This window comes from Chiloscyllium punctatum, chromosome 36, assembly GCF_047496795.1.
Source record: "Chiloscyllium punctatum isolate Juve2018m chromosome 36, sChiPun1.3, whole genome shotgun sequence".
Taxonomy (NCBI): Eukaryota; Metazoa; Chordata; class Chondrichthyes; order Orectolobiformes; family Hemiscylliidae; genus Chiloscyllium; species Chiloscyllium punctatum.
Genome location: NC_092774.1, coordinates 75,566,677 through 75,590,414, shown reverse-complemented (window position 1 = coordinate 75,590,414; position 23,738 = coordinate 75,566,677). Strand labels below are relative to the sequence as shown.

The window sequence follows — 23,738 nt, the reverse complement described above, 5'->3', positions numbered from 1 at the left end:
ATTAGAGGAAACCTACAACACCATCAACAATCTCTTTACTGGCATCAAATTCACAAAAGAGGAGAACAACAACAAAGTGCCATTTCTAGATGTCACAGCAGAGCCGACATCAATGGTAAATTCAAAACAGCGTCGACTGGAAAACAACGCACGCGAAACAAGATTTTTCCTAAAGAAGCAATGATCACGACACATACAAAGCAATCTGAATCAGGACACAGATTCAATGAGCCACGACACACCGCAGCACCCAGGGACTACGAAGATAGATAAACAATTGCACAGCACATTTTAGAAGAATGGCAGACTTTACCCCTGAAAATTGCTTCCCTGGCCGGGAATCGAACCCGGGCCACGGCGGTGAGAGGACCGGACCCTAACCACTAGACCACCAGGGAGACGTAGATGCAGCCTGTCAGCTCTATGGAAAATGTCTTCCCTGCCCGGAAATCGAATCCGGGCCACGGTCGTGAGAAGGTGTTCACCTGTGTATCCAACAATGTCATTTCTTGTATCCATTGCTCCCGATGGGATCTCCTCTACATTGGGGAGACTGGAGACCCCTCGCAGAGTCAAGTCACAGCGCTTGAGGGAACATCTCCAGGACACCTGCACCAATCAACCCCGTCACTTTGTGGCCCAACATTTCAAACCCCCTCCCTCTCTGCTGAGGACATGCAGGTCCTGGGCCTCCTCCATCGCAGCTCTCTCCCCACCCGATGCCTGGAGGAAGAATGTCTCATCTTCCGCCTCGGATAAATTCAACCCCAGGACATCCATGTGGACTACACCAGTTTCCTCATTTCCCCCACCTAACCTCAGTTCCAAACGTCCAGCTTAGCGCTGTCCTCATGACCTGTCCTACCTGCCAATCTATCTGTTCCCCTCTGTGGGCCCATTGGTGCTTCAGAACCCTTTCAAATTTCACAATATCTTTCTGATAGGAGGGAGACCAGAATTAAACTCACTATTCCAAAAGTGGTCTTACCAATGTCCTGTACAGCCATAACATAACTTTCCAACTCCAATACTCACTCAGAGGATTGGGAAAGCTTTCAAAACCCACAAAAAACAGACAGGAAAGAATGGATCAATCAAGAACTCTATCAATCTATCTATCTATCTACCACCTATCTGTTCCACCCTCCTCTCTGACCTGTCACCTCCATCCTCACCCCCATTCACCAATGCTACTTTCGGCCCAGCACACCCCCACCCCCAATTTATCTCTCCACCCTGGAGGGGACCTGCCTCAATTCCTGATGAAGGGTTTTTGCCCGAAAAGTCGATTTTCATGCTCCTCGGAAGCTGTCTGACCTGCTGTGCTTTTCCAGCACCATTCTGATCTAAACTCTGGTTTCCAGCACCTGCAATCCGCACTTTTGCCGACCCAATAATCCCAGGGTGTCGGTTTCATATCGACAAACTGACACAAGCAGACACAACGTCTGCAGAAACCCTAGCCACATTACTTTACATTAACGACATCTGTGAAATGATGTCCAGACAACTCAACCCTCTCAACATCATGGTAGCCCATAAACCTACCAACACACTTAAACAGCGTCTAATGAACCTGAAATACCCTATACAAAAAACCACCAAACGAATGTTATTTACAAAATACCATACAAGGCAATATATACATGAACTCTGCCACACAGTTCTGTTTTTCACTGGAGCATCGGAGGTTGAGAGGTGACCTCAGAGAGGATTATAAAATCATGAGGGGTGTAGATGAGGTGAACAGCAGGTATTCTTTCCCTAGTGTGGGTGTTCAAGATTAGGGAGCAAATTTGGAAGATGAAGAAAGAAATATTTTAAAAAGACATAAGGGGCACCTTTTTTTAGAAGATAAAGAGTAGTTCATGTGAGGAATCAATGTCCAGAGAAGTTGCTGGATGCAGGTACAGTTACAATGTTTAAAAGACATTTGGATAAGTACATGAATAGGAAAGGTTCGGAGGGATATGGGCCAAACACTGGCAGGTGGGACCAGTTTAGTTTCAGAACACAGTCAGCATGGACTAGTTCGACTGAATGGTCTGTTTCTGTGCTGTATGACTCTGTAACTGTTCTGTACTGGTCTCAAAACCATTTTCTTACCTTTTCCCATAACTTCTTTGTTCTTCAAAGTCACGTAAGCTCAGCCTTGAATACATTCAATAGCGGACCTGACTGCAGAAAGACATCCCCACTTCTGAACTCAATTTCTCTTGCTGATATACCACTTGCTTTGCTCATTGCTTGCTGCACCTTTCTGACAACTGGCATTGGCTGGTGTTGAAGGACGCTGACGACCCTTTGTCTGTCCACACATCACTCCTGGTGAAGGGCTCGTGCCCGTTACGTCGACTCTCCTCATCCTCCTCCTCAGTTGCTCCCTGGCCTACTGTGGTTTTCCAGCACAACAATATTCAACTCTGATCTCCAGCATCTAACGTTCGCCACATCTCAACATAGCACCATTTCAACCATGCATCTCCTTTCTGCTTTCTTTTTACACTGCAAAGGCTATAACTTCACACTGTGGTACTGCATTTGCCATGTGTTTCCAAGTTGACACACAGACCGGTATCAACTTTTCCAGAGTCTGGCCCCTCCCTCGGTTCACTCTTTCCTTTCAATTGCTGCAAGTCAACAATTGAACCCCAGAATGAAAAAGTGGAAAGAAAAACACTGTTGTCCTCACAAATGTTAGACAGACGAAGAAAGTTACAGTCTGGGATGACGTTTAATCTTATGCAGAGAGAAAAGAGCAGCTGCAGCTTCAGAGCTCACGGTCCAATCTCCACATTTCGACAATGGCCGGCTCTGATTGGCAGGAGGACCAGACTCCTTCTGGTCCTCCAAGGTTCCACACTGCTCCATGGAAAGGAGCTCGCACACTCCCAAGAGTATACGCAGTGCTTGCTGACACTGGCGGTCATGCGCAGTGCTTGCTAACACTGGCGGTCATGCACAGTGCTTTGCTGACACCGCGGAGCATGCTCAGTGTGCAGGAATTTGTTACTAACTTTTCAGTTAAAAAATCACAAAGCACCTGGTGATAGTCCAACAGACTTATTTGCAAGCACTAGCTTTCGGAGCCCTGCTCCTTCATCAGGTGATTGCGGAGTATAACATCGTAAGACTAAGAACTTACGATGTTATATTCCAAAACCACCTGATGAAGTAGCAGCGCTCCGAATGCTAGTGCTTCCAAACAAGCCTATTGGACTGTAACCTGCTGTTGTGTGATTTTTAACTTCATACACCTTAGTCCAACACGGGTACCTCCCGATCATGACAAATATAAGATTACGAGAGAAAAATGCCGAAGCCATTTTTTTTTTGCTGATTTTTCCCCCTGTGCCTCCACATTTTGTCTGGTTTCTGAACGTTCTGTCTTTTCCCCTGGATAGAAGTATTCCAAAACTAGAGGGTAAAGGTGAAGGGGAAAGATTTTAATAGATCTAAAAGACTAGGAATAGACATTCACCCCTTACTGGACGAAAGTGAGGACTGCAGACGCTGGAGATTAGGGTCGAGAGTGTGGAGCTGGAAAAGCACAGCAGGTCAGGCAGCATCCGAGGAGCAGGAGAATTGACGTTTCGTGCATAAGCACTTGGCACTCGGCCATCGCTCCTTCAATCCCCCTGCGATAGCACCTGAACTCGCTGGTGCCCCCGCCGGTGGGAGGAACAGGTGAATCCCTTCCGGCACTTACAGCAGGTGAATGGCCTCTGTCCAGTGTGGACCCGCTGGTGGGTCAGCAGTGCAGCTGACTGAGTGAAACCCCTCCCGCTCATGGGGCACGTGAATGGCTTCTCTCACTTGTGGACCCACTCGTGCGTCTGCAGATGGCAGATCCGACTGAAGCCCTTCCTACACACTGAACAGGTGAATGGCCTCTCCAGGTGTGAATGCATCTGTGGCTTTCCAGCACGGATGGGGAAGGGAATCCTCTCCCACCGTCCCCACATTTGCACGGTTTCCCCTTTGGAGGGAACTTTCCTTGTGTTGGTCTGGGATTGAAATTACAAACAGAACGGGGACAATAGCCTTTCCCACCGTGAGGGGTGAGACTTTGATTCCCCCAATCTGAGTAATTGGTTTGCAGCACTTTTCACAGTCAGCGCACTGAATCTCCCTCACTCCGGTGTCTCAGTATTCTTCCTGCCGCACCAGTGTCCAGAATCTCTCAAGCAAACAAAAGCAAACGTCTTCTTGATTGGAATGGCTGCTGATATTCAAGTCTCAATGAATCAAGTGGCTCTGTCAGAAGTTGATGTATCATTTGCTTTCAGATTTCTTTCTACACGCCTTCCTGCGAAGAAAAATCACAAACTAAGTGATCACTGTCAGTACAGTTAATGAACATAACATAGGTGGCAATTCCTGTAGATTGTGAGATGCCTGCTGATCACATATTATCCAGACCACAGAAACCTGAAAACCCTCCTGCAGCCAGGTCGGCTTAGCTGTGCATGGAGGAAAACTTAATTTCAGTGACAATAACATGGAACAAACTGTTGTGGTTCTGTTCACCGAACTGGGAATTTGTGTTGAAGACGTTTCTTCCCCTATCTCGGTGACATCCTCGGTGCTTGGGAGCCTCCTGTGAAGCGCTTCTGTGATGTTTCCTCCGGCATTTAGAATGATTTGTACCTGCCGCTTCCGGTTGTCAGTTCCAGCTGTCCACTGCAGTGGCCGGTATATTGGGTCCAGGTCGATGTGTGTGTTGACTGAATCAGTGGATGAGTGCCATGCCTCTCGGAATTCCCTGGTTGTTCTCTGTTTGGCTTGTCCTATAATAGTAGTGTTGTCCCAGTCGAACTCACGTTGCTCGTCATGAGTTCGACTGGGACAACACTGCTATTACTACAACAATGAGCACAGGAGCAACAAATCTTCTCCCAAACATGGAACAAACTGCCTACAAAGATGCTGGAAATGGAGCTGAATCAAGGGTATGAAAATGAAATGTTAAGGCTGCTTGAGAAAAGAAAGCCAGTAAAGATGCTGAATGGCTTCCTGCTGACCTATTAAAGTAAAAAAAAGACAAAAAATGACGTAACTCCATTACTACATTAGAAGGTGAATAATAATTGCAAAGAAACTTTTACAACAGCCAACAATATCAGATATACACCATATAGAACAAAGAACAAAGAAAATTTACAGCACAGGAACAGGTTCTTCAGCTCTCCAAGCCTGAGCCGATACAAATGTCCTGTCTAAACCTGTCGGTCAATTCTTAAGCATCTGTATCCCTCTACTCCCGCCACCCCCACCGCCCCCACCGCCCCCACCGACCCCCACCGCCCCCCACCGCCCCCACCGACCCCCACCGCCCCCACCGACCCCCACCGACCCCCACCGCCCCCACCGACCCCTGACCCCCGACTCATGCATTTATCCAGACGCATTTGAAATGAATCTACCGTGCCTCCTATGCTGGCAACGCGTTCCAAACGCCCACAAGCAAAGCTTGTGTTCAGTTTGAGTTAGTGTTGCCCTTGCCACGTTCATTGTAATGGCAGCTCTGCCCCACCCAAGCAGTCGGATCTCGTTTAACGAAGCTGCTTTTTGAGAAAATTGATTGGCCGTTTTTGCACAAGGAAATGTAAGAAACGAGGGCTCGTCCGGGATTTGAACCCGGGATCTCTCGCATGTTCCCACAGCTGAAAGCCCGAAGCGAGAATCATACCCCTAGACCAACGAGCCACAAGCTCCCATGCACCTCCAAGTCAATGCAGTTTGAGTTCAAGCAAAGCAAGGGGTTTAAATTTATTTTAGAAAACCTCCTTTGTGCCGTGGGAAAACTCCTGCCGCGGAAAACGCAGTGTTACAGATTCATAGTAACAGAAGCAGGAGTAGACCATTTGGTCAATCCTACTCCGTCATTCATTAAGATCACAGCTCCACCAACCTGCACTATCCCGACCGCCCTTAATTCCCCTTCCATGCAAAAACCCATCCAACTGTGCCTTCAATATACTTCATGAAGCTGTCTCAACTGCTGTCTTGGGCAAAGAATCCCATGGAATCTCACAGAGTAACACAGATGTACAATACGGAAACAGACCCTTCGGTCCAACTCGTCCATACAGCCCAGATGCCCTAACCTCATAGAGTCCCACTTGCCAGCACTTGGCCCAAATCCTCATAAAACCTTCCTATTCATATACACATCCAGATGCATTTTAAATGCTGTAATTATACAGCCTCCATCACTTACTCCAGCAGCTCATGCCGTACATGCATCACCCTCTGCGTGGAAAGGTTGCCCGTTATGTCTCTTCTATATCTTTCCCCTCCCCTACCTAAAACTATACCTTCTCGTTCTGGACTCCCCATCACAGGGAAAAGAACTTGTGTATTTGCTCTATCCATATCCCTCATGATTTTATAAACCTCTATAAGGTCACCCCTTAGCCTCCGATGCTCCAGCGAAAACTGGCTACTCAGCCTCTCCCTACAGCTCAACCCGCCAACCATGGCAACGTCCTGGTAAATCTTTTCTGCACCTTTTCTACTTTCACAACATCTTTCCGATAGGAAGCAGACCAAAATTACATGCAATATTCCAAAAGTGGCCTGACCAATGTTCTATACAGTAGCAACATCAGCTCGCAGCATCGATACTCGATGCCCTGACCAACAAAGGAAAGCATACCAAACACCTTCTTTACCATCCAATCTGCCTGCGTCTTTACTTTTAAGGAACTATCAACCTGAACTTCAAGGTCTCTTTGTTCAGCAACACTTCCAAGGAACTTACCATTAAGTGTAAAAGTCCTGCTCTGATTTGTTTGTCCAAAATGCAGCACCTCACATTTATCGACATTAACCTCCATCTGCCACTCCTCAGCCCATTGGCCCATCTGATCAAGATCCCGTTGAAATCTGAGGTAACCTTCTTTGCTGTCCACTACACCTCCAATTTTGGTGTCATCTACAAACGTACTAACTATACCTCCTCCGTTTACATGCAAATCATTTATATAAATGACAAAACGTAGTGGATCCAGCATCGATCCTTGCGACACACCATTGGTCACAGGACTTCAGTCTGAAAAGCAACCCTCCATCACCACCCTCTGTCTTCTGTCTTCGAGGCAGTTCTGTATCCAAATGGCTAGTTGTCCCTGCATTCCATGAGATTAAACGTTGCTCACCAGTCTCCCATGTGGAACCTTGATGAATGCCTTCCTGAAGTCCACATAAATCACGTCCATCACTCTGCCGTCATCAATCCACTTTGTTACTTCTTCAAAAAACTCAATCATGTTCGTGAGATATGACTTCCCAAGCACAAAGCCATGCTGACTATCCCTAATCAATTCTTGCCTTTCCAAATACATGTAAATCCTGTCTCTCAGGATTCTCTCCAACAACTTGCCCATCATGGATGTCAGGCTCACTGGTCTATACTTCCCTGGCTTTTCCTTACCACCTTTCTTAAATAGTGGTACCACGTTAGCCACCCTCTAGCCTTCCGGCACCTCACCTGTGACGATTGATGATACAAATATCTCACTAAGAGGCCCAGCAATCACTTCCCCAGTTTCCCACAGAGTTCTAGGGTACTCCTGATCAGGTCCTTGGAATTTATCCAACTTTATGCATTTCAAGATATCCAGCAATTTCGCATCTGCAATATGGACATTGTTTCAACATGTAACCATCTATTTTCTCACATTCTGTATCTTCCATGCCCTTCTCCGCAGTGAACACTGATGCACAATATCTGTTCAGTATCTCCCCCATCTACTGCAGCTCCACACAAAGGCCGTCTTGCTGATCTTTGAGGGGCCCTATTCTCTCCCTTGTTACCCTTTTGTCCTTAATGTATTTATAAAAAACACTTTGGATTCTCCTTAACTCTATTTGCCAAAGCTATCTCATGTCCCCTTTTTGCCCTCATGATTTCTCTCTTAAGTATGCTCGTACTGCATTTATACTCGAAGGATTCACTCGATCTCTCTGTCTATACCTGACATATGCTTCCTTCTTTGTCTTAACCAAAATGTCAATTTCTCTGGTCATCCAGCGTTCCCCAACATACCAGTCTTTCCTTTCACCCTAACAGGAGTATACTGTCAGGACTCTTGTTATCTCATATCTGAAGGCTTCCCATTTTCCAGCAGTCCTTTAACCTGCGAACATCTGCCCCCAATCAGCTTTTGAAGGATCTTGCCGAATACCTGAGTTTTCCTCCAATTTAGAACTTGAACTTTTAGATCTGATACATTATTTTCAATCGCTATTCTAATGTTAATTGAATTATGGTTGCTGGCCCTTAGGCTTTGCACTCTCCCCAGTATGTACATCTAGATTATTATTGAGAAAATTTCCTTGTACACACTTAATACATTTCTCTATTTGACGGATAAGTAAATGGGCAGGAGTTATACCTTGGGTCCACTCTTCCTTCATTCCCATCAACCCTACTCCCATTCCCACCCCAATCGTCCCAAGGCACTTTCCCCTGAAACTGTCGTATGTGTAACACCAGCCCATCTACCTGCACCCTCCTCACTATGCGAAGGCCCAAACATACCTTCCAGGTGAAGCAGCACTTTACCTGCACTTCCCACAACCCAGTCTACTGCATTTGTTGCTCACAATGTGGTCTCATCTTCATTGGGGAAATGAAGCGTAAACTGGGTGACTGCTGCACAGAACATCTACGTCCTGCCCGCAAAAAGACCCCGAGCTTCCAGTTTCCTGCCAATTCCACACCCTCCCCTGTTCCCTGGCCAACCTCTCTGTCTCAGGTTTGCTGTAGTGTTCCAGCGAAGCTCAGCACCAGCAGAACGAAGAGCACCAAATATTGCACTTGGGGACCATACATCCTTTCGGTCCCAATATCGAATTCAATAAATCTAGGGCCTGAACTCCATAGTATCCTCGTCCCTTCCACACACACCAAGCCTTGTTATCACATAGTCTGTCATTACACACTACGTATTCTTAGCTACGGACAGTCTCCATTTACTGTTGTTCACCCTCCCACGCAGATTGTTATCAACTCCCTTTCCTGTCCAAAAATTCTTCCCTCGCTTTGGGCTCTGTCCTGATCTATTATTTACTGCGTCCGCCTTCCTCCCACAATATCTTTCCCATATAAACCGACATTTTCCCGATCACCATCAGTTCTATGGAAGGGTCACCGGCAATTCCTGTTTTTTTTTGTTTCTGATATACAGCATCCGCAATTCTTTCAGTTATTTATTGAGAGAGAGTTGGAAATTGTTTCGATAGACAGAGGGAGAGGGGGGAGAGATAGAACAGACATGAACTGTTGATCTCCGTTGTTCCTCTTAACGTAAAATCATTGCAGTGCGATCAGTTCCCTTAACCACGAATAGAAACGCACAGCTCTCTGTAGGCTTGTGGCGCAACGGTAGCGCATCTGGTTCGAGCTCCAAAAATTACGTGTTCGAATCACGTCCGGCTCACTGCAGTTAATGATACCTCAAGAAAGGAGCATGCTCGCGGGTGTGTGTTGAGCCAAGTCTGCTACCCAGACACTTTCGATCACACATGAAGCTTTGCTGTCAGTTTGACTTGTGAATACTGTGTCAGGGAGGTGCTGTGCCCATTGTTTGGGTAAATGCTCAGCTTTCCCCAGTGTGAGAAGTAAAATATGAACTGTTCTATCAGGGGTTTAAAACACACTGCCGCCTCCCTGTGGGCAGCCACTTCGTTCAGTTGGTGACAGCACGGATATGGATAACATTATTCCGATATTTTTACAACATAATCTAGAGACTCCCAGCTTTCTGTTTCAATCTATCAGGAGAGTGACAGCGAGTTCAGATAGAAATGTTTCCCACCAACAGCAAATTCTTTCCTCTCACTGGACACAGTTAAAATTATTTTTATCCAACAGAAGGAGCGGAAACTACAGTCTGACGGCCCCTCTCCACATTAACGGTGAGCCTGAATTTTATAAACGGTGTCAGTAAAATCCAGTCGCGGACACTGATTTGGTTCAATCGTTTTTTGCCAAGCGAAATTCACCGAGAGGATTTTGCTGTGTGAAACAGCGTGGGGAATTACTGCAGGGCCTCCTGCGCATGGAACACACCGCAACTGATGTGTTTCACCTTCACCAGTTTATTCCTATCTCGGAGAAGAGAGATTTGATGATTCGTATCATAGCAGCCCGACAGAGAACAGGAGAAGAGCGCTCAGCACAAGCTTGTCACCACAGCTGGGTCACCGTGGTCTGTATATCAGAATGGAACATTTATTTGCATCTACTGACTGGAAGCGCAGCAAGTTGGAGTGCTGGTGGGACTATCACACAGGATAAAACGGCTTTGACCTATCAGCTGGAGTGGCTCCCAATGCGCAACTCCGCTCACCTCAACTGAATAACTGTAAACAAATGACTCAGTGATTCAAAGGAATACTCGGTTTTGAATCTGCATTGTGGCATGTACCTTCGAGAATGATGTCAAAACACCTTCATTGCTGTGATGGAGTATCCTGTTGGGCAGAATATATCCGTTGTCAAATTTCCCACATGCTGTTGGTCCAACTCCGATTTCACTGAGAATCACAAAATGCGTGACAGCGCAGACTGAGGCCGTGCAGCCCACCTTAGCTCTGCTGGCTCGAGACAATATATAAATAAGTGTCTCTGTGTGTATCATTCTGTCGCACTCTCCCTGTAAATCTGCACATTGTTACATTGAACATGACCATTGAATTCCCTTTTGTGTCCATTGAATCTGCCTCTTTGTCACTGTCAAACAGGGATTTACTGACCCTAATCCCTGTGCGAAAACATTCTTCCTAATGTCACTTTTACTTTTCCTAATGACTTTAAATCTCTGCCAAAAGGTTCTCGATCCTTTCATTCATGGGAGCATTTTTACTTCATTACTTCCTCTGTCTAGACCCCTGATGACTTGGAAAACATCAATAAGGCCAACGTTCAGCCTTCCGTTCAACAAAAGCTCCCAACTTTCCAATCTACCTTCACTGCTGTCATTCCTCATGCACGGCACCATTCACTTCAACCTGTTCAGCACTGTCTCCAATCACTTCACTTCCCGCTTCCTGAAATTTCGCACTCAGAACTGAACAGTCATGCAGCTGGATGATTCGGATTGCGCGGGCGAACAATCTACAATTCTTGACTCCACTTTTCACAAACGATCCCTTCGCATAGCTCACTGCAATTGGAGCTCTGCCCCATCCTTCCTTCAGACAGTCTGATCTCGTTTCATTGAGAAATTTTGCACAAGGCAATTTAAGAAATGAGGGCTCGTTCGGGATTCCAACCCAGCATCTCTCGCCCGAGCGTGTAGCTGAAGACCCAAAGCGAAATTCGCACTGCTAGACCAGCGAGCCAATGGCGTTGAATTCCGTCTCTGCCCTGACCCCTGACACCCCAAGCGCCCTCCCCTGAAGCAGTTGAGACTTGCTCAGTGTGAAATACATTTGACATTGCTCCAAGAAATGCAAACAGCAAAGAGATTCCACAACATTTGCTTCTCATTCTGTCTCCCTGCGCCCAGGACGCTGCTGTTTGTCCCGTTCCCAGGAACCGGACTCTCTCCACTGGTGGATAATTAAACCATTTTGTTTCTACTTGCAAACTGTTCTGGGGAGGGCAGAGCCCATCCAATCTTCTGCTCTCTCTCTATCACTTTGGATGGGAGACGTCAGTTCCACTAATGCGTAGGAAATTGGCAAGTTTTAACTACATTACAAAGGTCTGTAATCAAAGAAACAGAAAGATGCTGTGATGGCGGGACAGAGAGAAATGGACACCAGAAACTGTTCCCTCAGGTAAATTCATATGAGTGTATTTGTGTGCAGCTTGCTTGGCGTTCAGAATTCGTCTTCACACAGCAATCCTGCAGAAAGACCTTTCTAACACGGGCGTCTGTTTCTTTGCTGCGAACGGGCAGCAGTGAATATCTGAGCCCCAACTGTCCCAGATGAAGTTGAAAATGAGCCATTGTTTCTCCCTCAGCCGCTCTGTCCCAGAGACAGGGAGAGGGACGGCATCAGCGCGTGACGTCATTCCGCCGCAGCCTGAAGCCGTTCAGTCCATCATTTCCATGTGACTCTCTGTCACTTGTATCTCTCCGAGATGATTCCCAATCGGTGATATGTGTCCTCATCATGGGAACTGGGTCTGTGTGGTGATGCTGCTTTCGAAATGCTGATCGTCCTGTCATTCACGTCTGAACCAGAGTGGGGAATTATTGCAGGGAATGAATACGACCGCAAATAATGTGACCCTGCGGCTCAGTGGTTAACCCTGCTGTCTCATAACGGGACCTGAATTCGATCCTACCCGTGTGCAGTTTGTTCGAGTGTAGTTTGTTCAATCTCTGCGTGGGTTTCCTGCTCCTGTTTCCTTCCACAGTCGAAAGATATGCAGGTTAGATGGATTGACCATGCCCAGAGATCCGGTTAGGCGCATCAGTCAGAAGGAAATGTCGGGTATGGGCGGGTTACTCTTCGGAGGGTTGATACGGACTTCTTGAAGAGGAGGGCCTGTTTCCACACGGTAGGGATTTGAATTCGAATTGTTTCAACTTCACCAGCTCATTCCGATTTCAGAGAAGAGGTGTTAGGATACAGTTCAGAGCAGACTGTCGGGAAACAACTCAACTCTCCACAAGCACTTCCCCTCAGTTGTGCAAATTGGGCCAGTGTTTAGTGACAAATTCAGTTCAGGTACTCGAAGAGTTGGGAAGCAGAGGCAAAGGCAAGATACAGAACAGAGTACCGTTACAAAGCGAAGCAATAGCAGACGATAGTTTCGATCGAGTGACATGAACCCACTCTACTTTCCCGCACGGAGTGTTTTGCACAGATCCCTTCAACCTTTCGTCTGGCGTGTGGCAGGCACGTTTGAGACTGATGTCAAAGACCTCCACTGCTGTCGTGTAATATGCTGTTGTGCAGACACATAGAGGCTGTCTAAATATAAACGGTGTTCTAAATTCCCACAATCTGTTGGTCGAACTGTGATTTCACTCTGAACCACAACGTGTCACAGCGCAGAGGGAGGCCATGCGGCCCACCTTCGCTCTGCTGGTTATTCGCCGTAAGTAAACGTGTGTCTCAATTCGTATCATTCTATTGCCTTCCCTGTGTAAATCTGCACACCTGAACATGACCACCGAATTCCCTTCTGTGTCCAATGAATCTTCCTCTTTGTCACTGTCAGGCAGGGATTTACTGACATTAACGATTCCCTGTATGGAAACGTTCTTCCTAATGTCACTTTTACTTCTTTTCTTCGTGACTTTAAAACTCTGCAGAATCATTGTGGATCCTTTCAGGCGTGGGAGCATTTTCACAACATTATTCTCTGTTTCTAGGTCCCTCATGACTTGCAAAGCGTCCATTCTCCGTGTAGAGCTGTCCCAATTTTCCAATCTAGCTTCATTGCTGACATTCCTCAAACACCGCATCTCTGGCAAGTCTGCGCAGTAGAAGACCCAAAGCGAGATTTATACCCCTAGACCAACGAGCCAGAAAGCGGGCATGCACCCACCCGCCACACCTCTTGAACTAACTGAGACTTGTTCAGTGTGAAATACATTTGACACTGCTCTAAGAATTGCAAGCGGCAGAGAGTTTCCAGAACAGCTGCTTCTCATTCTGTCTCCCTGCTGCTGTTTATCCCGTCCCCAGACACCGGGCTCTCTCCTCTGGCAGTTAATTAAACTATTTTGTTTCTAAACATTTTTCTGACACCAAGGTTGCCAGTGACAAGCATTGCCCTCCTCAACATAGGGTACAGAGAACAGGAGAAGACCACTCAGACCTCCACGAGGGTGTCACCGCAACTATGCACGTCGGGCCAGAATATCAATGTGAAATATTATGTCAAAGATTTTTGGGAAGCAGGTGAGAAGGCAAGGTGCAGAACAGAGCGCCCTTATGCGGGAAAGCTGCTCAAGACGACATTGAGTGAATAGGAGAGAATAGGACATGGCAGATTTCAGGCCCTAAAGTCATGGAATTCAATATTGAAGACCGGAGGGCTATAGGGTCTTCAAGGGGAAAATGAGGCGTTGTTCTTCCACCTGGAGCTGAGCTTTGCTGGAACACTGCTGCATGCCTGAGACAGAGATGTTGGCCAGGGAACAGGGTGGCGTGTTAAAGTGACAGGCAACCAGAAGCTCAGGGACAGTTTATCAAAGAAACCTCCCTGTGGTTCAGGGCAACCCCGCATCGGGAAGCACTGAGATGGCCAACCACTACCAGTTAACATGGGGAATACATCTCCACGTTGCACAGCCTCGAAACAAACTTCCCGTTCTTCCACTTAAAGTTCAAGAGCCCTCAAACCGAAATTCCCCAGGTTCGTTTGGAAGAATGTTTCCAGGTGTTTGCAAAGTATATCTATGAGCACTTTGTTAAAGTGTGAACGTTGCGAGTGTTAAAATTGTGAGATTCTGAGCGAAATCACGGTTCGAAAAAACAATGTGGGAATTTAGACAGAGTTTATATTTGCACGATATGTCTGTGGGTGCGTGATGGGAGCATAACCCAGATGGGAAACCATCTCTCCTATTCGCTCAATGTCGTCTTTAGCAGCATTCCCATCTAACGGTGGTCTGTCCTGCACCTTGCCTTCTCATCTGCTTCCCAAAAGACTTTGACATAAATATGACACATTGATGTAGTGGACCAATGTGCGCAGTTGAAATGACACACCCGTGGAGGTCTGCGAGGTCTTCTCCTGTTTCGTGTACCCTATGTTGAGGAGGGCAATGCTTGTCACTGGTCACTCCAGTGTCAGAGAAAGGTTTAGAAACAAAACGGTTGAATTATCTGCCAGTGGAGAGAGCCTGGTTCCTGGGGACGGGACAAACAGCAGCCGGGAGACAGAATAAGAAACAACTGTTCTGGAAACTCTTTGTCGCTTGCAATTCTGAGAGCAATGTCAAATAAATTTCACACAGAGCAAGACTCAGTGGGTTCAAGAGGTTGGGCGCGGTGTACATACGTGCCCGGTGATTGGTTCGTTGGTCTAGGCGTATAATTCGTGTTTTGGGCCTTCTTCTACGCAGAATTGTGCGAGATCCCGGGTTCAAATCCCAGACAAGCCCGCATATCATGATTTGCGAAAAAGCGCCTGATTAGTTTTCTCAAAAAGCACCTTCGCAAAACGAGGTTGGGCTCCCTGGAGTACGAATAGGCCAGAATGTTGGTAGGGAAGTGAAATGATTGGAGATAGCGTTGAACAGGTTGTCGTGAGTAGTGGCGCTGTTTGAGGATTGTCAGTGATGCGGGTTGATTGGAAAATTCGAACAGCTCTCCTCGGAGAACTGAAATTTGAAATCTGGCCTGATTGAAGTTTTCCAAGTCATGCGGGGTCCAGACAGAGAAAGCAATGTAGTCAAAATGTTCCCACGCCTGAAAGGATCGGCCACGATTCGACAATGTTTTAAAGTCATGATGAAAAGAACTAAAAGTGGTATTAGGAAGAATGCTTTCGTACAGGGAGTCATTAGGGTCAGCAAATCCCTGTCTGACATTGACAAAGAGGCAGATTTAAGAGACGCAATAGGGAATTCGGGGGTCATGTTTAAAATAACAATGTGGAGAATTACACGGAGAAAGCAAGAAAATGATACGAATAGAGACAAACGTTTACTTACGGTGCAGAATCAGCAGAGCGAAGGTGGGCCGCATAGCCTCCGTCTGCGCTGTGACAAATGTTGTGATTCAGAGTGAAATCTCAGTTCGACCAACAGAATGTGGGAAGTTAGAAAAAAGTTTATATTTACACAGCCTCCATACGTCTGCGCAACACCAAAAAGACGACAGCAGTGGAGATCTTTGACATCAATCTCGAACGTGCATGCCACGCGCCAGATGAAAGACTGAAGGGACCTGTGGAAAAGGCGGCACTTAACAGAGCAGAGTGGCGTAGCGGGAGCTTGCTGGGCCCATAGCCCAGCGGTCAAAAGTTCAAAATCCACCTCTGCTGTTGTGTAATGTCTCCTTGGGCAGCTTTCCTTTACAATGGTTCTGTTCTGTATGTTGCACGTACCCATGCACGGGGGAAACTCACACGGTTCAAATAACATGCTTTTGGAGGTGTGAGTGGTCTTCTCCTGTTCTTCGTCGGTTTCCTATGAACTGAGTCGCGATGTCAATGAGCTGATAAAGTTCAAACGCATGCTTTGCGATTTCGTCCGTTCCCTGCAGTAATTTGCCACGCCTGTTCGGACGTGAATGACAAGCAGATGTTCTGGAAACTCTTTGCTGCTTGCAATTCTTGGAGCAAAGTGGAATGTATTTCACACTGAGCAAGTTTCAGCTGGCTCAGAGTCTCCAGTGTACATTGCTCTCGTTCCCGCCAGCTCAGAGTGAGAACAATAGGAGGGACAAAGGAGTGAATAACGATCTGTGTGGGAGGGTAAATGGAGACCGTTAGTGGATAACAATAAGTAGTGTGTCATAGTAGACTATGTGAACACAAAGACTTCAGGTGCTTGGTTCTTTGCATCTCTGGTAAATTCAGCACACTTGCCTTCATGGTTCACACCGTTTAGTTTCGGAGTTGGAACATCATGTGGAGGTTGGACAGGATGTTGTCGAGGCCATTTTGAGTACTGAGTACAGTACAGGATGTTGTTGAGGCCGTTTTGAGTACTGAGTACAGTTCTGGTGGTCCGGTAATAGGAAGTATAGGGGTAACAGGGTTTGGTAAAGATTACCAGGAGGTTGACAAGACTGGAGGGTTTGAGTTTCAGGAGAGACTGGGACCTCTTCTCCACTTTATTGAGAGTTATAAAATGATGAGGGGCGGAGGTAAGGTGAATAGCAACGGGCTCTTCCTTAGCGTAGGGGAGTTCAAAACAAGGGGGCTTTTTTATAAGGTTAGAGGAGAGAGATTTACAATGAACCTGAGGGCAACCTTTGACAGAGGGTGGTATTTGTGTGGAATGAACTCGCTGAGGAAGTGGTTGATGCAGGTGCAGTTCCAACGTTTAAACAACATTTGGATGGGTGCACGGAGAGAAAGGTTTTAGAGGGGTATGGGCCAAATGCACGAAAGTCGGACGAGTTTAGTTTGGAATCCTGGTCAGCATGGGTGAGTTGGATCGAAGGGTCTGTTTCTCTGTTGTACACCTCCATGAACCAGAAGTGATCTTATTGAAACCAGTAGAATTCTGAAAGTAGCTTGACAGGATAAATGCAGATAAAATACTCCTTTGTGGGTCGGAATGTCATAGAATCCCAAGAATGTGGAAGCAGGCCATTCAGCCCATCTATTCACACTGGCCCTCTGAAGAGCATCCCACTCATACCCACCCCCTTACTCCGTATTTCCCATGGCCAATCCACACTAACCTGCAAATTCCCGGGCACTATGGGTAATATAGTACAGCCAATCCTCCCTAACCTACACCCTAATCTATAAATTATTTTAGTCCGCAAAGGTAAAAAGCACAAGGATTTAAAAAGTGACCCTAAAAAGCACAAGCGCCAGTCAAAGCAGATGGAAAGTGAGTGTATAATGTCACTATGACAGAACAGGCCCCACATTCCTTCCCCTCCGTCCCCCCCAACCTGCCTCACCTTTCACCTCCCGGGCCCAGTACCTTCCAGGTGGCCCCAGAGTTGACACAGGGGCCGCCCCACGACCAGTAGAACTCCACCACCCAGGCGGCCGACGGGTTCCCAAACAGGCCCTTAACCCCATCCGCCTCCAGAATGGTCACCGGCTCCTGCCTGCTGTACAGCCGGGCGGTGTGGCTGTGACACAGCAGCTGCGCCAGGAAGGCGGCAGTGCCCAGTGACGTGTGTCTGCCCTGGGCCGCACGGCGCCATTTTCCTAACGGCCGCCCCTTCCCCGCTCGAGCGACTTCTCCTCCCAACCGCCTTCACCCCCGCGTGACGTCAGCTCAGGGGGGATGGGCGGGGCCGGGAAGCCTCACCGTCACCAAGTAACAGCCACCTCGCGCTACAACTGCTCATTCACAAAAACAAACTCTCCTGTCTCGCTCTGCAGCTGCAGGGGGGACACTGCCACGTTTCGAGGAGCCCTGTCTACATTGGGAAAGCTCACGGCTCAATTTAAAGAGATATTCCGACATATAACGATACATCATCATATCAAATTGGGGAAATCTGCATTTTAAAGGGACATGGACATTTTAACGGGCTATTTCTGCAAATAAAGAGATTTAAACAGACATGAGTATATTTCATAGGGATGTGGTTCGAAGAGGTACTGCCCTATTTTTAATCCGAAATATCCCTTTAAGAGACATAGTCATATCTAAAGGAGTAAATATACATTATCGAGGGGGAAGATTGCACTTCGTGGAACATAACACCTTTAAAGGGCTTAACTACATGTTTATGTACATTTATGGATATTTTTACGTTTGAAAAGATATATTGAAATCTAAAGAGACATGGTCATAATTAAAATTACATGGTAATATTTAGAAAGCATGACCAGATTGGAAATAGTGCAGCCGCTTTTTAAAAAGGGGTTGGGCTAGGGGTGAGATGGTTCCATTTTTAAGAAAACAAGCAAGTTAATACGATTTGGAATGATCTTGAAGAGGTGATGGAGCCAGTAAAAGGCAACGATAATTGCAAAATTCTTGAAAAGGAAATGATTCCAGATATATAATTCAATACAGGTAAATAATTCAATAAAAGAGCCATTACAAATTTGATCGACGAAACAATCTCCTTTTGAGAGATATAAATGGGATCATCAGCATTTAAGAAGAAATTCCAATTTTTGTTCTCCTCCCAAAGTTTCTGTCTTGTCAAGGTACAATTTAAGCCAGTACAATATGTTTTACCACAGTAGGCCTTGCTACTCAATCTCATCTTGTCCTCACCCAATATTCATATCTGCATTGTTAACAGTCAAGTTTCCAGGGGAAATAAGGCATGATGATGTGATGCTCACATTCCAGGAACAAATTGTGTTAGGGGATTCTGTAGTCAGAGGTACAGACAGACGTTTCTGTGGCCAGCAGAGAAAAAGCAGAATCGTGTGTTGTTTCCCTGGTGCCAGGATCAAGGAAGTCTCAGAGAGGGTGCAGAATGTTCTCACGGGGAAGAGGGGCCAGCAGGAGGTCATTGTCCACATTGGAACCAACGGCATTGGAAGGGAAAAGGTTGAGACTCTGAAGGGAGATTCCAGGGAGTTAGGCAGAAATTTAAAAAGGAGGTCCTTAAGGGTAGTAATATCTGGATTTCTACGAGCTAGTGATGGCAGGAATAGGAGGATAGAGCAGATGAATGCATGGCTGAGAAGCTGGTGTGTGGGAGAAGGATTGACATTTTTGGATCTTTGGGATCTCTTTTGGGGTAGAAGTGACCTGTAGAAGAAGGACGGATTGCACCTAAATTGGAAGGCGGCTAAAATACTGGCAGGGAAATTTGCTAGAACTGCTTGGGAGGAGTTAAATTAATAAGGTGGGGAGGGTGGGACCAAGGGAAAAAAGTGAGGGAAGAGATCGCTCTGAGACGGGTACACCTGAGATGGAAAAGGATAGACCAGATCTAAAAGTTGAAGTTCTAAATTGGAGAAAGGACAATTTTTACGATATTAGGCAAGAACTTTCGAAAGCTGATTGGAGGCAGATGTTCGCAGGTAAAGGGAATGCTGGAAAATGGGAAGCCTTGAGAATTGAGATAACAAGAATCGAGAGAAAGTATATTCCTGTCAGGGTGAAAGGGAAGGCTGGTAGGAAAAAGGCAATGCTGGATGACTAAAGAAATTGAGGGTGTGGTTAAGAAAAAGAAGGAAGCATATGTCAGGTATAGACAGGATAGATCGAGTGAATCCTTAGAAGAGTGTAAAGGAAATAGGTGTATACTTAAGAGGGAAGTCAAGAGGGCAAAACGGGGGCATGAGGTAGCTTTGGCAAATAGAATTAAGGAGAATCCAAAGGGTTTTTAAAAATATATTCAGGACAAAAGGGTAACTAGGCAGAGAATAGGGCACCTCAAAAATCAGAAAGGCTGCCTTTGTGTGCAGCGACAGGAAGTGGGGGAGATACTAAATGAATATTTTGCATCAGTATTTACTGTGGAAAAGGATATGGAAGATATAGAGTGTAGGGAAATAGATGGTGACATCTTGCAAAATGTTCAGATTACAGAGGAAGAAGTGCTGAATGTCTTGAAACGGTTAAAGGTGGATAAATCCCCAGAACCTGATCAGGTGTACCCGAGAACTCTGTGGGACGCTAGAGAAGTGATTGCTAGGCCTCTTGCTGAGTTATTTGTATCATCAATAGTCACAGGTGAAGTGCTGGAAGACTGGGTGTTGGCAAACGAGGTGCCACTGTTTAAGAAGGACAATAAAGACAATCCAGGTAACTACAGACTGGTGAGCTTGACCACGGTGGTGGGCAAGTTGTTGGAGGGAATCCTGAGGGGCAGGATGTACATGTATTTGGAAAGGTAAGGGCTGATTAGAGATAGTCAACATGGCTTTGTGCGTAGGAATTCATGTCTCAGAAACTTGATTGAGTTTTTTGAAGAAGTAACAAAGAAGATTGATGAGGGCAGAGCAGTAGATGTGATCGATATGCCCTTCAGAAGGCGTTCAACAAGGTTCCCCATGGGAGACTGATTAGCAAGGTTAGATCTCAGGGAAAACTAGCCATTTGGATACAGAACTGGCTCAAAGGTAGAAGACAGAGGGTGGTGGTGGAGGGTTGTTTTTCAGACTGTAGGCCTGTGACCAGTGGAGTGCCACAAGGATCAGTGTTGGGCCCTCTACTTTTTGTCATTTACATGAATGATTTGGATGCGAGCATAAAAGGTACAGTTAGTAAGTTTGCAGATGACACCAAAATTGGAGGTGTAGTGGACAGCGAAGAGGGTTCCCTCAGATTACAACAGGATCTGGACCAGATGGGCCAAGGGGCTGAGAAGTGGCAGATGGAGTTTAATTCAGATAAATGTGAGGGGCTGCATTTTGGGAAAGCAAATCTTAGCAGGACTTATATAATTAATGGGAAGGTCCGAGGGAGTGTTGCTGAACAAAGAGACCTTGGACTGCAGGTTCATAGCTCCTTGAAAGTGGAGTCGCAGGTAGATAGGATAGTGGAGAATGCATTTGGTATGCTTTCCTTTATTGGTCAGAGTATTAAGTACAGGAGTTGGGAAATCATGTTGCGGCTGTACAGGACATTGGTTAGGCCACTGTTGGACTATTGCGTGTAATTCTGGTCTCCTTTCTATCGGAAAGATGTTGTGAAACTTGAAAGAGTTCAGAAAAGATTTGCAAAGATTTTGCCAGAGTTGGAGGATCTGAGCTAGAGGGAGAGGCTGAACAGTCTGGGGCTGTTTTCCCTGGAGCGTCAGAGGCTGAGGGGTGAACATATAGAGGTTTACAGAATTATGAGGGGCATGGATATGATAAATAGGCAAAGGCTTTTCTCTCGGATCTGGGAGTCCAGAACTAGAGGGCATAGGTTTAGGGTGAGAGGGGAAAGATAGAAATGAGACCTAAGGAGCAACTGTTTCACGCAGAGGGTGGTACGTGTATGGAATGAGCTGCCAGAGGAAATGGTGGAGGCTGGTATAATTGCCACATTTAAGAGGCATTTGGATGGGTATATGAATAGGAAGGGTTTGGAGGGATATGGGCTGAGTGCTGGCAGGTGGGACTAGATTGGGTTGTGATATCTGGTCGGCATGGATGGGTTGGACCGAAGGGTCTGTTTCCATGCTGGACATCTCTGTGACTCTATGATTTTGTCTGGCAGCTCAACTTTTATCTCTCTATTCCCCAGGCTGGGGGAAGTCCAAAACTAGAGTTGTTTAGGCTGAGAGGGAAAAGGTTTAAAAGGACCGAACAGGGTAACTTTTTCACGCAGAGAGTGGCATCTGTTTGGAATGAGCTGCTAGCGGCAGTTGCCGAGGCTGGTAGAATTACAATCTTTAAAAGGCATCTGGATGGAGGTATGAATAGGAAGGGCTGAGAGAGATATGGGTCACATGCTGACAAATGGATCACTAGGTTAATTTAGGAAATTTTGTCGGCGTGGACCAAAAGGTTTGTTCCTGTTCTCTGCAAATCTATGACTGTATTTCTACATATTCTGAACCAATTTCACAAGACTAGGAATAGACCATTCCAAGATTACAGACTGTCCTCAACTGTGGCCTAACTGCGCAGATTTCAATGCAAGTTTCAGAAAGATGTCTGCAGCTTTTTTTAAACAGTTGAATATGCTTTAATTCATTACTGATGTTTCTGAGTGCATGATCTTAGCTATTCTCAATGTTAAAGGTCAGCCATTTCTCACGTTTCCCTTCCCCACCCCCACCCCAGGTCGCCATCAACATCCATTCTCTCTCTATCATTAGAAGGGTTTGATACAGGGATCAAAGAGGGCTCGAGGCACGAGAAAGGACGGGGGCAGGGTACTCAGAGTGAGATTGGACGGGGGTCGCAGAGACTGGGGGAAGACAAAGAGAGAAAATGGGAAGGAGAGCAGAGCATTGTTGGTAGAGAATACATGGGGGGACACAGGGTGGGAGCAGAGAGAGAGAATGTGGTGAAGAGGATTGGGGAGGAGAGAGAGAATGCGGAGTTGTAGAGTGTGAAGTGAAAGAAATTGGTTGCAGAGTGTGGGGAGAGAGAATGGACGGGGCAGTGGGTGGAGAGAGGATGGACGGAGGCCTGTGGTGGGGAGAGAATGGACGGAGCAGTGGGTGGGGAGAGAATGGACGGGGGCAGTGGGTGGGAGAGAATTCATGGGGGCAGTGGGTGGGGAGAGAATTCGTGGGGGCATTGGGTGAGGAGAGAATGGACGGGGCAGTGGGTGGGGAGAGAATGGATGGGGCAGTAGGTGGGGAGAGAATGGATGGGGCCTTGGGTGCGGAGAGAATGGACGGGGGCAGTGGGTGGGGAGAGAATTCATGGGGGCAGTGGGTGGAGAGAGATTGGATGGTGAGCAGTGGATCAGGACAGAATGGACAGGGGCAGTGGGTGGGGAGAGAATGGACAGGGTCAATGGGTGGGGAGAGAATGGAAGGGGCAGTGGGTGGGGAGAGATTGGACGGGGAGCAGTGGGTGGGGAGAGAATGGACGGGGATCAATGAGTGGGAAGAGAATGGACGGGGACAGTGGCGGGGAGAGAAAGGTCGGGGATCAGTGAGTGGGGGAGAATGGACGGGGCAGTGGGTGGGGAGAGAATGGACGGGCGGCAGTGGGTGGGGACAGAATGGACGGGGCAAAGGTTGGGGTGAGAATGGACGGGGCAGAGGGAGGGGAGAGAATGGACGGGGAGCAGTGGGTGGGAGAGAATGGACGGGGGGTAGTGGGTCGGAAGAGAATGGACGGGGCACAGTGGGTGGGAGAGAATGGACGGGGAGCAGTGGGTGGGAGAGAATGGACGGGGAGCAGTAGATCGGGACAGAGTGGACAGTGGGCAGTGGGTGGGGAGAGAATGGACGGGGCAGTGGGTGGAGAGAGAATAGACGGGGAGCAGTGGATGGGGAGATAATGGACGGGGCAGTGGATGGGGAGATAATGGACGGGGCAGTGGATGGGGAGATAATGGTCGGGGCAGTGGGAGGGGAGAGAATGGACGGGCGGCATTGGGTGGGGACAGAATGGACAGGGCAAAGGTTGGGTGAGAATGGACGGGGAAGAGGGTGGAGAAAGAGAGCAACAATTAATGGCGGGAGAAGATGGGGGAGAGAAGGAATGGATGGGGCAGCGTGTGGGAGGTGAGAGAAAATGAGTGTAAGGGAAG

General features: G+C 47.1%; 2 non-coding genes across 2 annotated transcripts; both read right to left on the bottom strand.

Annotated features, from left to right (window-relative positions):
- Positions 1 to 326: 326 nt before the first annotated feature.
- Positions 327 to 398, bottom strand: trnae-cuc (transfer RNA glutamic acid (anticodon CUC)). The gene has a single exon. It is a non-coding gene; the product is annotated as a tRNA-Glu (tRNA).
- Positions 399 to 5,619: 5,221 nt separating this feature from the next.
- On the bottom strand, positions 5,620 to 5,709 carry trnap-cgg (transfer RNA proline (anticodon CGG)). The gene is given in 2 exon segments: positions 5,620 to 5,655; positions 5,674 to 5,709. It is a non-coding gene; the product is annotated as a tRNA-Pro (tRNA).
- Positions 5,710 to 23,738: the final 18,029 nt, after the last annotated feature.